The following is a 12,302-nucleotide window of genomic DNA, read 5'->3' as shown; positions in this document are numbered from 1 at the left end:
ATAATACTGCCTTCTATGTGCAAGAATATAACTACTATAATACTGCCCCCTATGTACAAGGATATAACTACTATAATACTGCCCCCAATGTACAAGAATATAACTGCTATAATACTGCCTGCTATGTACAAGAATATAACTACTATAATATTGCCTCCTATGTACAAGAATATAACTACTATAATACTACCCCCTATGTACAAGAATATAACTACTATAATACTGCTCCCTATGCACAAGAATATAACTATTATAATAGTGCTTCTATGTACAAGAATATAACTACTATAATACTGCCCTGTATGTACAAGAATATAACTACTATAATACTTCCCCCGTGTACAAGATTATAACTACTATAATACTGCCTCCTATTACAAGAATATAACTACTATAATATTCCCCCCTATGTACAAGAAATTTAACAACTATAATACTGCCCCCCATGTACAAGAATATAACTACTATAATATTGCTCCTATGTACAAGAATATAACTACTATAAGGGTGACTACCCACTACATTTTTTTTTCACTGCGAAATTCGCAGCGTTTTTTTTCTGCAGGGGTCTATCGGACTTGTAATGTTAAAATCGCGATCGCGCAAAAAAAGTCCCATAGACCACTGCAGAAAAAAAACGCTGCGAATTTCGCAGTGAAAAAAAAACTGTAGTGGGAAGTCATCCTGAGGCCTTAGTCACACGGGCGTTTTTTCACGCGATTTGCGCATCGCATGACGGATGCGCATGCGCAAATCGCGTGACCGGCGCCCAAAAATCGGCCCAAAAATCGCCCGAAAATCTGCTCCTAGCCGCGTTTCATTAGAAACGGGCCGGAGCTGTCCAGCGCATTGCATTCAATGGAGCCGGCAATACAGCGGCTCCATTGAATGCAAGCGCTGCGGGCGAGTGTGGGATGAATTGTTAAATATATAACCCCTTACCTGCAATGCATCCTTAAATGTGAAAAAATAAAAAAAAAGGATGTACTCACCAGCTCCCGGCAGCTGGAGATCCCGGCGGTCGGCCTGCAGTGGGTGTGAAGGAGGTGTGACTCAGGCTTGCCCCTGATTGGCTCAGCGCTGAGCCAATCAGAAGCAAGTCTCAGTCACACCCATTCATGAATTCATGAGCCAATCAGGGGCAAGCCTGAGTCACACCTCCTTCACACCCACTGCAGGCCGACCGCCGGGATCTCCAGCTGCCGGGAGCTGGTGAGTACATCCTTTTTTTTTATTTTTTCACATTTAAGGATGCATTGCAGGTAAGGGGTTATATATTTAACCCCTTACCGACAATTCATCCCGCGCACGCCGGCAGCCCATTGCTTTCAATGGAGTCGGCTGTATTGCCGCTCCATTGAATTTAATGGGCAAACATTGTTCCTCTCTGCCACAGCTGTTACAGCTGTGGCAGAGAAGAATGATTTGTCTTCTGTATGTTCTCAATGGGGTCGGCGCTGCTGCCGCCGGCCCCATTGAGCGCATATAGAGAAGAGAACAGGAATCGCAGATCGCAGATAGGTGCGATCTGCGATTTCTGTTCTCTAATTTATCGGACGAGCGCATAAAAAGCGCTCATGTGTCCGATACCATTGCAAAGCAATGGTTTTAAAAAGTCGCCGGACGCATGCGCATGCGCAAATCGCGGCAATAAACGCCCGTGTGACTAAGCCCTAATACTGCTCCTATGTACATTAATATAACGACTCTAAGGGCTTTAAATGTTGGGAGTCTGTATGTTCATTAGGACTTGACAAAGATCCGTGTAACTAGGGTTGAAACGTTGTGGGCACAAAAAAGACAACTCTTTGAGATAATTCCCTGGAGTGCTGCTTTTCTCCTTCTTGTTTAGCTCCTCTATAATACTGCCCCCTATGTACAAGAATATAACTACTATAATACTGCCTCCTATGAACAAGACAATAACTACTATAATACTGCCCCTTTGTACAAGAATATAACAATAATAATACTGCTGCTATGTACCAGAATACTACTACTATAATACTGCCCCCTCTGTACATGAATATAACTGCTCTAATACCGCCCCCATGTACAAGTATATAAATACTATAAGGGCTGACACTCACTGCCGTTTTTTTCTCTCTTGTTCTGCGAGAGCAAGTGAAAACACTCGCCTCGCAGCGCAAGAAAGATGCCGGGATGATACCTGGATATCGCCAGTGTTTTCAATAGGGCCAGTGGCAGCAGCTCTAGCTCCATTGAAAAGATAGGGAGAATACCGCAGACTTCTGCCACAGCTGTGGCAGAATTGCAGCATGCTATCCCATTGCTTTCAATGGGATCGGCGCTACTGCCGATCCCATTGAACGCAGTGATTTGTGGCAAACCCCGCAGTATGATTTTCAGGGAAGGGCTTGAAATGTAAGCCCTTCCCTGAAAATCATCATTAACTGGTGAAAAAAAGAAAAAAAAGTTTACTCACCCCTCCGCTGCTCAGACGCGTCATCCAGCTGGCTCCCCGACACTGCTGTCCAGCACTTTCAGGAGGCAGGGATTTAAAAATTACAGTTAGTGCTTAGCTATTCATTCATTCATGAATAGCTAAGCACTAGCTGTAATTGGCTAAGCGCTCAGCCAATTAGCACAGTCCTTTCAGGAGGCGGGGATATTTAGATCCTCACCTGCTGAAAGTGCTGGACAGCAGTGTCGGGGAGCCAGCCGGAGGATGCGTCTGAGCGGCAGAGAGGTGAGTAATCCTTTTTTTTTTTTTTTACCACTTGAAGATTTTCAGGGAAGACCTTATATTTCAAGCCCTTCCCCGAAAATCATACTGCGGGGTTTGCCACAAACCAGTGTTTTCAATGGGACGGGCAGCAGCGCCGATCCCATTGTAAGCAATGGGATAGCATGCTGCACTGTTGTCACAGCTGTGGCAGAGGATTCCTTCATCCACGTGGTCCCTGCGTGGATGAAGGAAACTCCTGCCACAGCTGTCACAGCAGTGACAGCTGTGGTAGAAGTCCGCGGTATTCTCCTTATCTTTTCAATGGGGCTTGCGCTGCTGCTGCTGGCCCCATTGAAAACACTGGTGATATCCCGGCATCATCCCGGCATTTTTCTCGCATCACAAGAGAGAAACAAACGCCAGTGGGTGTCCACGCTAATACTGCTCCTATGTACAAGAATATAACTACTATAACACTGCCCCCTATGTACAAGAACATAACTACTATAATACTGCTCCTATGTACAAGAATATAACTACTATAATACTGCCCCCTATGTGCAAGAACATAACTACTATAATACTGCTCCTATGTACAAGAATATAACTACTATAATACTGCCCCCTATACACAAGAATATAACTACTATAACACTGCCCCTATGAACAAGCATATAACTACTATAATGCTGCCGCTATGTACAAGGATATAACTACTATAATACTGCCTCCTATGTACAAGAATAGAACTACTATAATACTGCCTGCCATGTACAAGAATATAAGTACTATAATACTGCCCCCTATGTACAAGAATATAACTACTATTATACTGCCCCTATGTACAAGAATATAACTACTAAAATACTGCTCCCTATGTACAAGAACATAACTACTATAATACTGCTCCTATGTACAAGAATATAACTACTATAATACTGCCCCCTATGTACAAGAACATAACTACTATAATACTGCTCCTATGTACAAGAATATAACTACTATAATACTGTCCCCTATACACAAGAATATAACTACTATAACACTGCCCCCTATACACAAGAATATAACTACTATAACACTGCCCCTATGAACAAGCATATAACTACTATAATGCTGCCGCTATGTACAAGGATATAACTACTATAATACTGCCTCCTATGTACAAGAATAGAACTACTATAATGCTGTCCCCTATGTACAAGAATATAACTACTATAATACTGCCCCCTATGTACAAGAATATAACTACTATTATACTGCCCCTATGTACAAGAATATAACTACTAAAATACTGCTCTCTATGTACAAGAATATAACTACTATAATACTGCCCCCTATGTACAAGAATATAACTACTATAGTACTGCCCCCTATGTACAAGAATATAACTACTATAATACTGCCCCCTATGTACAAGAATATAACTACTATAATACTGCTCCTATGTACAAGAATATAACTACTATAATACTGCTCCTATGTACTAGAATATAACTACTATAATACTGCCCCCTATGTACAAGAATATAACTACTATTATACTGCTCCAAATATATAAGAATATATCTGCTATAATGGTGCCCCTGGTAATCTTGTGGCTGCATGTGAAGGAGAATTTTCTGGTGTGATCACAATTGCTCTTTACATGCTACTTCCACCGATGCTTTGTTTTGCCCCAGGGGGGTAATTCTTATTACAATCTGGAGCTGGTCACATGCCTCCTTCTCCTCACTGGATTTCTCACTTCATTTCATGAGTCATTTGCAGAGTCAGTATCGGTTGCACATTTTTTCCTCCCTGCTGCTCCTGATAAGGTGTCCTCAGTGTTACCTCCTGTGGCGCCGGGTCGGGGGTATCTGTGCCTCGCATGTAGGCAGTGGCCTAACCTCCAGCTGATGGGGGCTCGGTGCAGGTGACATTGCCAGAGTTGACGCACAGAGGCGGTCGTGGCTGACTGCTGCCTGCTCTGCGACAGGTTCTTATTGTCAGTGAAGGTTATCGGACGCAGCTCCGGACGTGCCTGTCTCGCCATTCTGCTGCGTCTCTCCTGTGAAATTATAACTCGCCTTCTAGAGAGAAAGGAAATTATTACCCATTCTGGTGGGGGCTCCCTGCGCTGGAGGTCAATAATAAGTATGTGCAGGCTGGAGCTGAATCCTCTGGGGTGACTGCAGGCTAATTAATAATTAATGCCAGAGAGTGCTGTTTGAAATGCAGATGTGAGGACTGGGGGCCGGGCGCAGCGCTTCAGAGGAAGCAGATTTGGATGCAGTAGGGAATAGACACTCCCTTGCCGGCTGGCTCTGAGAGTAGACCTGGGTGCAGCGCGAGGCCTGTGGTTTAGATTATATTCCCCTCAGCTCTTAATTACCTGAACTCACTTTGAAGTTCCTCGCGTTTTATCCTTGCATGAAAAGAGATTGGTTTAGCCAAGGGACTTGACGAAATGATCAAATGCATAGGAGGGAAACGAAGTGGAAGCCGGAATTTCCATATCTATGTATTATGTCATTTCTACACTGTATATACTGCATACATCGCACAGGTGAACATGGAAAGTATGGAGGTCAAAGTGGCGCAATGTACACATGTAGTAATGAGGAGGAGACGCCCGGGACATTCAGCTGATACATTATGTTATATTACACTACTTTGTCGAATTGATCTGTTATGTTATGTTACATTGTATGACAACTGTAGCAGTGGGAAAGTGAGATGAACATGCTGATGGTCTCTAACGCCTTCAGTGTTTGGTGACAGTGACTTGTTCTACTAATAGTCAAGACTCTATATGGTAGCAAGATGGCTGCTTTCACCCAAAAATAGCGCCACATCATACCGGACACAACCAATGGACAGAACTGGTGCTGTTTATGGAAGAAAACCACCATGTTTTTCTAGTTCTGTCCAACCACTTTACCATAAACTATGCTGACAAAAGTATTGCCCCCCAACTAATCCTGTAATGTCAGGTGATGTGGAGCATTGGGTATAAAGGAGAAGGTCACACGTCATATCCCAGTACAGAAACAATCAGATGCCCCCAGGTGTAGAGCTGACAACTAGATCTGGTGGTGGAATGTCACCAGGTGTAGAGCTGACAATGGGGTCTGGTGGTGGGATGTCACCAGGTGTAGAGTTGACAATGGGGTCTGGTGGTGGGATGTCACCAGGTGTAGAGCTGACAATGAGGTCCGGTGGGGGGATGTCACCAGGTGTAAAGCTGACAACAGGGTCTGGTGGTGGGATGTCACCAGGTGTAGAGCTGACAACAGGGTCTGGCAGTGGGATGTCACCAGGTGTAAAGCTGACAATGGGGTCTGGTGGGGGATGTCACCAGGTGTAGAGCTGACAATGGGGACTGGTGGGGGGATGTCACCAGGTATAGAGTTGACAACGGGGTCTGGGGGGATGTCACCAGGTGTAAAGCTGACAACAGGGTCTGGCGGTGGGATGTCACCAGGTGTAGAGCTGACAACGGAGTCTGGTGGTGGGATGTCACCAGGTATAGAGCTGACAACGTGGTCTGGTGGGGGGGATGTCACCAGGTGTAGAGCTGACAACAGGGACTGGTGGGGGGATGTCACCAGGTGTAAATCTTACAACAGGGTCTGGTGGTGTGATGTCACCAGGTGTAGAGCTGACAACGGGGTCTGGTGGTGGGATGTCACTAGGTGTAGAGTTGACAACGGGGTCTGGGGGGATGTCACCAGGTGCAGAGCTGACCACAGTGTCTGTTAGTGGGATGTCACCAGGTGTGGAGCTGACAACGGGGTCTGGTGGAGGGATGTCGCCAGGTGTAGAGCTGACAATAGGGTCTGATGGGGGGATGTCACCAACCAATCAGAATGGGACATCGTGGCTTTTGGACCTTCCAGAGTCCACTGTTGGCCATTTTATTGGGGGATGGAGACCATCCGGTGTGTGCGGTGCAGCCATGTTTGGTGAGACCTCATAAACTGACAGAATGTGGACAACGAAGCCTTGTAGGAGCTGTGGAGCCATGTGTGTGAATGGTGTCCTGTTCAGCGTATATGTCGTATTCCATCTAGGATGAGCCAGACCCTTAGGTTCCAGCCTGGGGCTGTCCCTATTGGGATGATCACCCTGCTTGTAGGCAGGACTCCTGGGGTTAAGTTGTCACGAGACAATGAGGACCATTGACGTGTGCTTGTGAGCTTATGTACTTTGGCAACATTTCTAATATCTCATATTTATTAACTGATCCATCTGCTGATCCATCTGTTTATGCATGTTGGTATTATTGGTGTTTGTCAGTTGTTGGTTGTTTGCACGTCCGTTTTTTTGTCATAGCTTCACAGTACAGATTATTATTGTTATCTGGTGTTTTTGTTGTTGTGTATGCATGTTCTCTCTCCTTGTATAAAGCCAACCTTGTGTTCATCCTGGGCATGGTGTGTCTTGCGCTCGTGGTGAACCTATCAGAGTGACTCAGCCATAACTGAGTTGTGTACTTGTAGTTAGTTTTCCCCACAGCCTTCACGGATGCAAAAGCGGTTGCCTGGAAAGCGGTTTCTATGTGACTGCATCATCCCAACAGTGAAGTTTATGTTGTGGGGGGGGGGGGGGTTGTACTGGGAAAGACTATGGCCACCCTTAACACCAGTGGATACAGAGACATCTCGGCATCACCTACCCTGTGGTAATACTTGGGTACAGCTCTGTGTCTCTACCAACATGATGGGCACCATGTCATACAGCAAACAGGGTTGTAGTTTGATTTGAGGAGCAGAATGTCTGTAAACTCCTTTGGCCGCCCAAAGTCCGGATCTCAATCCCTTCGAGCGGGACGAATTAGAACGCTGTATCCGTGCACCTCAACACACCCATCATCCCCCCCCCCCCCCCCCCCATCACTATCTGAAGCTCTCCCCCATGAATGGAGGCAAACATTTTTGGGAATTTGGTGGAAAGCGGCCGCGAAGAGTTACTGCAGTCATTGAGGTCAAAGACGGCCCAACACCAGATAGATAAATGGGTATAAAATCTAATGTCATCACCTTCTATGTGCATCCCTACACTTCTGTTGGCATAGTGTGGAATGTCGTCATTCACAGCAGTCCCCATCTGGAGGAGCTCACTATGTATTCCCCTATATGTTACACACTGGGACCAGTCTCATAGTAAGCTGATCCATCCGTTTGTGTGAAAAGAATCTCGAGAGCCTGAAGGAAACCTACAAGAACATGGAAAGAGCGTGGAAGCTCCATGCAGGTGATGACCACAGAGCCACCATGTTACATTATATGATATTCAATAATATATTTAATATATTGTACTTCATTCATTACTATCCTTGGTCTCTGCGTTTAGTGTGTCCGTTTTTCTGTTTTGTCATAGAGACAAATAAAGCGTAAACAAACCATTCCATTGATTTCAGCACATCTGCCAAAGGCTCTCCGCAGAGGAGAACCCGCAGCAAATCTGATGCAAATGCATTGTGGATAAATCGGATTTGGTTGCGTTTTTGTTGCAGATCTGCTGCAAAGTTTAACCCTCGTATTTCAAGGGTTTAAATCTGCAGCCTGAGGCCTTAGTCAGACGGGCGTTTTTTCGCGCGATTTGCGGATCGCATGACGGATGCGCATCCACAAATCGCGTGACCGGTGCGCGCAAGTCGCCCGCAAATCGCCCGAAAATCTGCTCCTAGCCGAGTTTCATTAGAAACGGGCCGGAGCTGTCCAGCGCATTGCATTCAATGGAGACGGCAATACAGCCGTCTCCATTGAAAGCAATGCGCTGCGGGCGAGCCCGGGATGAATTGTCGGTAAGGGCTTAAATATATAAGCCCTTACCTGCAATGCATCCTAAAATGTGTAAAAATAAAAAAAAATTGTATACTCACCTTCTGCCGGCAGCCGGAGCTCCGCGCGGCCGTCCTGCAGTGGGTGTGAAGGGGGTGTGAGTCAGACCTGCCCCCCATTGGCTCAGCGCTGAGCCAATCAGAGGCATGCCTCACTCACACCCATTCATGAATTCATGAATGGATGTGAGTCAGACCTGCCCCTGATTGGCTCAGCGCTGAGAGGCAGCAGTCACTCACCCATTCATGAATTCATGAATGGGTGTGTGAGTGTTTTCAGCCTTTGATTGGTCAGGGCTGTGACCAATCAGAGGCAGATCATTCAGCAGGCAGGGATTTTAAAGCCCCGCTGGCTGAATAGTGCCAAGAAGCAGTTCAGGAGAACTGACAGCGGCCGCGGCTGGACTCCGGCTGCAGCGGAAAGGTGAGTATACAATTTTTTTTTATTTTAACACATTTTAGGATGAATTGCAGGGAAGGGCTTATATATTTAACCCCTTCCCGACAATTCACCCCGCGCACGCCGGCAGCCCATTGCTTTCAATGGAGCGGCTGTATTGGCGCTCCATTGAATTCAATGGGCAAACATTGTTCTTCTCTGCCACAGCTGTTACAGCTGTGGCAGAGAAGAATGATTTGTCTACTATATGTTCTCAATGGGGTCGGCGCTGCTGCCGCCGGCCCCATTGAGCGCATATAGAGAAGAGAACAGAAATCGCAGATCGCAGATAGGTGCGATCTGCGATTTTTTTGTTCTATAATTTATCGGACGAGCGCATAAAAAGCGCTCATGTGTCCGATACCATTGCAAAGCAATGGTTTTTAAAAATCGCCGGACGCATGCGCATGCGCAAATCGCGGCTCAAAACGCCCGTCTGACTAAGGCCTAAGGCCTCATGTCCACAGGGAAAATAAGAATTAAAATCCGCAGCGTTTTTCCAGCCCGCGGATCCGCGCCCCATAGGAATGCATTGACCACCCGCGGGTAGATAAATACCCACGGAAGGTAATTAAAAAATTTCTGGAGCATGAAAAAAATGGACATGCTCCATTTTAGTGCAGATCACGCGTGCAGGAGCTCATAGAGCACACAGCTCAATTGATCTCCCGCATGAAAAATAAAAGACAATTACAGTGCATCCGCAGCCCAAATCCGCAGCGGATCTGATTTTCCCCGTGGACATGAGGCCTAAGGGCTCAGTCAGACGAGCGGATATTCGCGTGTTTTTCAGCACGGAAAAAAAAAACACACTGCGTGCGGAAAAAAATCTGTATGACCACGTCCATTGCCACCCATATGTTCTGTCTTTTGACTTTTTTTCTTCGTGCGGAAAAACACGCGAATATCCGCTCGTCTGACTGAGCCCTAAACAAGCATTCTATGGACCTAGAATCCACAACGCTTTTCAAAAATTACGCCAATTTGTTGCGGAAAATTTCTCCTCCATGTGCAGATAGTATTAGAACTTTTTAGAATTCACGCTGTGTGTGAAACCGCCCTTAGGGCTTATTCACACGTCCGTATATTAGCCGGATTTTCATGCCCAGCTGATATACAGTGTACCTTTCTGCAGGTGAGTGAGGCTGGCCGGGCCAGGAGCAGTGCACTGATCTCCATGGACGTGTTAATAAGCCCTTGGGGTATGATCACACGGAATGGAAATGCTGTGGAATTTCCACAGTGGATTATGACTCCTCTCACCTCTAAATACTGCGTATTGCTGTACCCAGAGTGCTCCCGATGTCCATGTGGTGCACCGGTGTGCACTGGGCTCTGGGTACAGCAGCCACAGTATTGGGAGGTGAAAGGAGTGCGGCGCAGGGTTGGAATAGGCTGCGGATTTCAAATCAAAATCTGCTCTATTTGATGGGATTTTTGATGTGGAAATGCTGCAGATTTTTCTGCGGTATTTCCCTCATTGGAAAATCCACAGCATTTCCGCTATGTGTGAATATAACCTTAATGTATGTCCATGCTGGCCCAAATGGGCTGCGGATTATCCACAGCAGATTCGCAGGGCAACATATGCACTATTTGATGCTGATTCAGTGCAGAATTTACCGGCTCATCTGAAGAGGTGGAAACTGCACCACAAAACCATTACAGCTCATTAACCAGCTGTGGATTTAAGTTCCGTACCGAATGCCAATTTCCATAGTCATTTTATTTTTCCTGTAGCGTGTGGGCAAAATTTAGAAAATCTCATCCACTTTGCTGCTACTGTAAATGCTGTAGATCGGCCCCGTGTGGACTTGACTGATCTACATATCTGCTCCATGTAGATGCGGGTTTGGCCATGTTTTGAATTGGGTGTGCCACAGGATTGTCAAAAAGCGGTAGAAATGATGTGAATGCCACCTTCTGTTATATGTTAGGGCTCATTCACAGGGGCGTATTTGCAGTCCGTATAACATAAGTATTTATTACATGTGTAATACAGACAATATAGCACTCCACTGGTTTCTGTGGATGCTGGCATGCACTTCTCAAGCTCGTATTTTACACACGTGAGAAAAAATTGCAGCGTCCTATTTTGGTGCAAATTACGGAGTAAAAACGGCCTTTTATGTCTCTGGCGAGTGAATAAGCTTGTTACATGTGTATTTGCTGAGGTTTTTGTACATGTTGTTAGGAGACAGTATGAAAAAGGTGACATGAATTTGTCCTTGTGTCTTTTTATTTTGCAAACATAAGCCCCTTCACATGAGCGTATGCGCATTTGCAACCATATGGACGCAACTTTTTTGTGTACTGAATGAGACTTTTTTTCCCACAGATCCGCTGGGGTTTTTTGTACTTTTTCCGCTCGCAGTGCATGTCCAAATAAAGATGCATTGATTACTAATTAGTGTAATAAGTTCCAGATGTGTTCTTTTTCCCGTGGAATTATGCATCATATAACGCATCTCCTTGCATATTGTGTGCGCATTTACGAACCCCCATTAACTTCTATGGGACCGGCTAATGTGCAAATACGCAGGAAAATAGAGCATGCTTTTTTTTTTTTTTTGTGTGTGTAACCGAAATGCGCGGGAAAAATATATGCGCATGTGAATGTACTCATTGAAATCAATGGGCTCTATTCTATGTGTTTCACATGTCCAAATGTGCGCATAAATACACCCGCATTAAGGTGGCCTAAAAAAACCACAGTGAATATGAATGCAACACAAATGCAAAAAAACACATGCGCATCAGATATGTATCAAAAATTCATACGCACACACAGTACAAAAGCTGTGCATTTTACAGACCAAATACACATATACCCGTGCGAATGCAGACTTATACTATATTGTGTTATGTATTATGTTATATTTTCCAGCTCCATGACACCATTGAATGGCTGTGATTGGTTCATCGAGCTCCGGCTTTAATTGGCTGAGGCGGTGCTCCTGAACCAATCAGAGGAATCGCTTGCTTGAGGCAGGGTTTTCAAGCCGTGTCACCAGCAAGAGATGGTCCGTTGGCATTGAGGACTACACAGAAGCCTGCCAGAGTGCCGAAGAGCAGCAGGAGGGACCCGGGTGGTGCCTGCTGGGTGAGTGTAAGACACCACTCCGAAAATAAGACCCTGTGCCTCTTTTGGGGCAAAAATTAATATAAGACAAGGCCTTATTTTCAGGGAAATATGATAATGATTAGAGCGTCCCCTTGTTACAGTCCTGGGTATAATAGATGATGGGAGAGATATCTGTATTGTCCACTGATATATTTATACATAGTTATTAGAGCGCCCCCTTGTTACAGTCCTGGATATAATAGATGATAGGAGAGATCTCTGT

This window comes from Eleutherodactylus coqui, chromosome 10 (genome assembly GCF_035609145.1).
Source record: "Eleutherodactylus coqui strain aEleCoq1 chromosome 10, aEleCoq1.hap1, whole genome shotgun sequence".
NCBI lineage: Eukaryota > Metazoa > Chordata > Amphibia > Anura > Eleutherodactylidae > Eleutherodactylus > Eleutherodactylus coqui.
Note: the sequence above shows the minus strand (reverse complement) of the source record.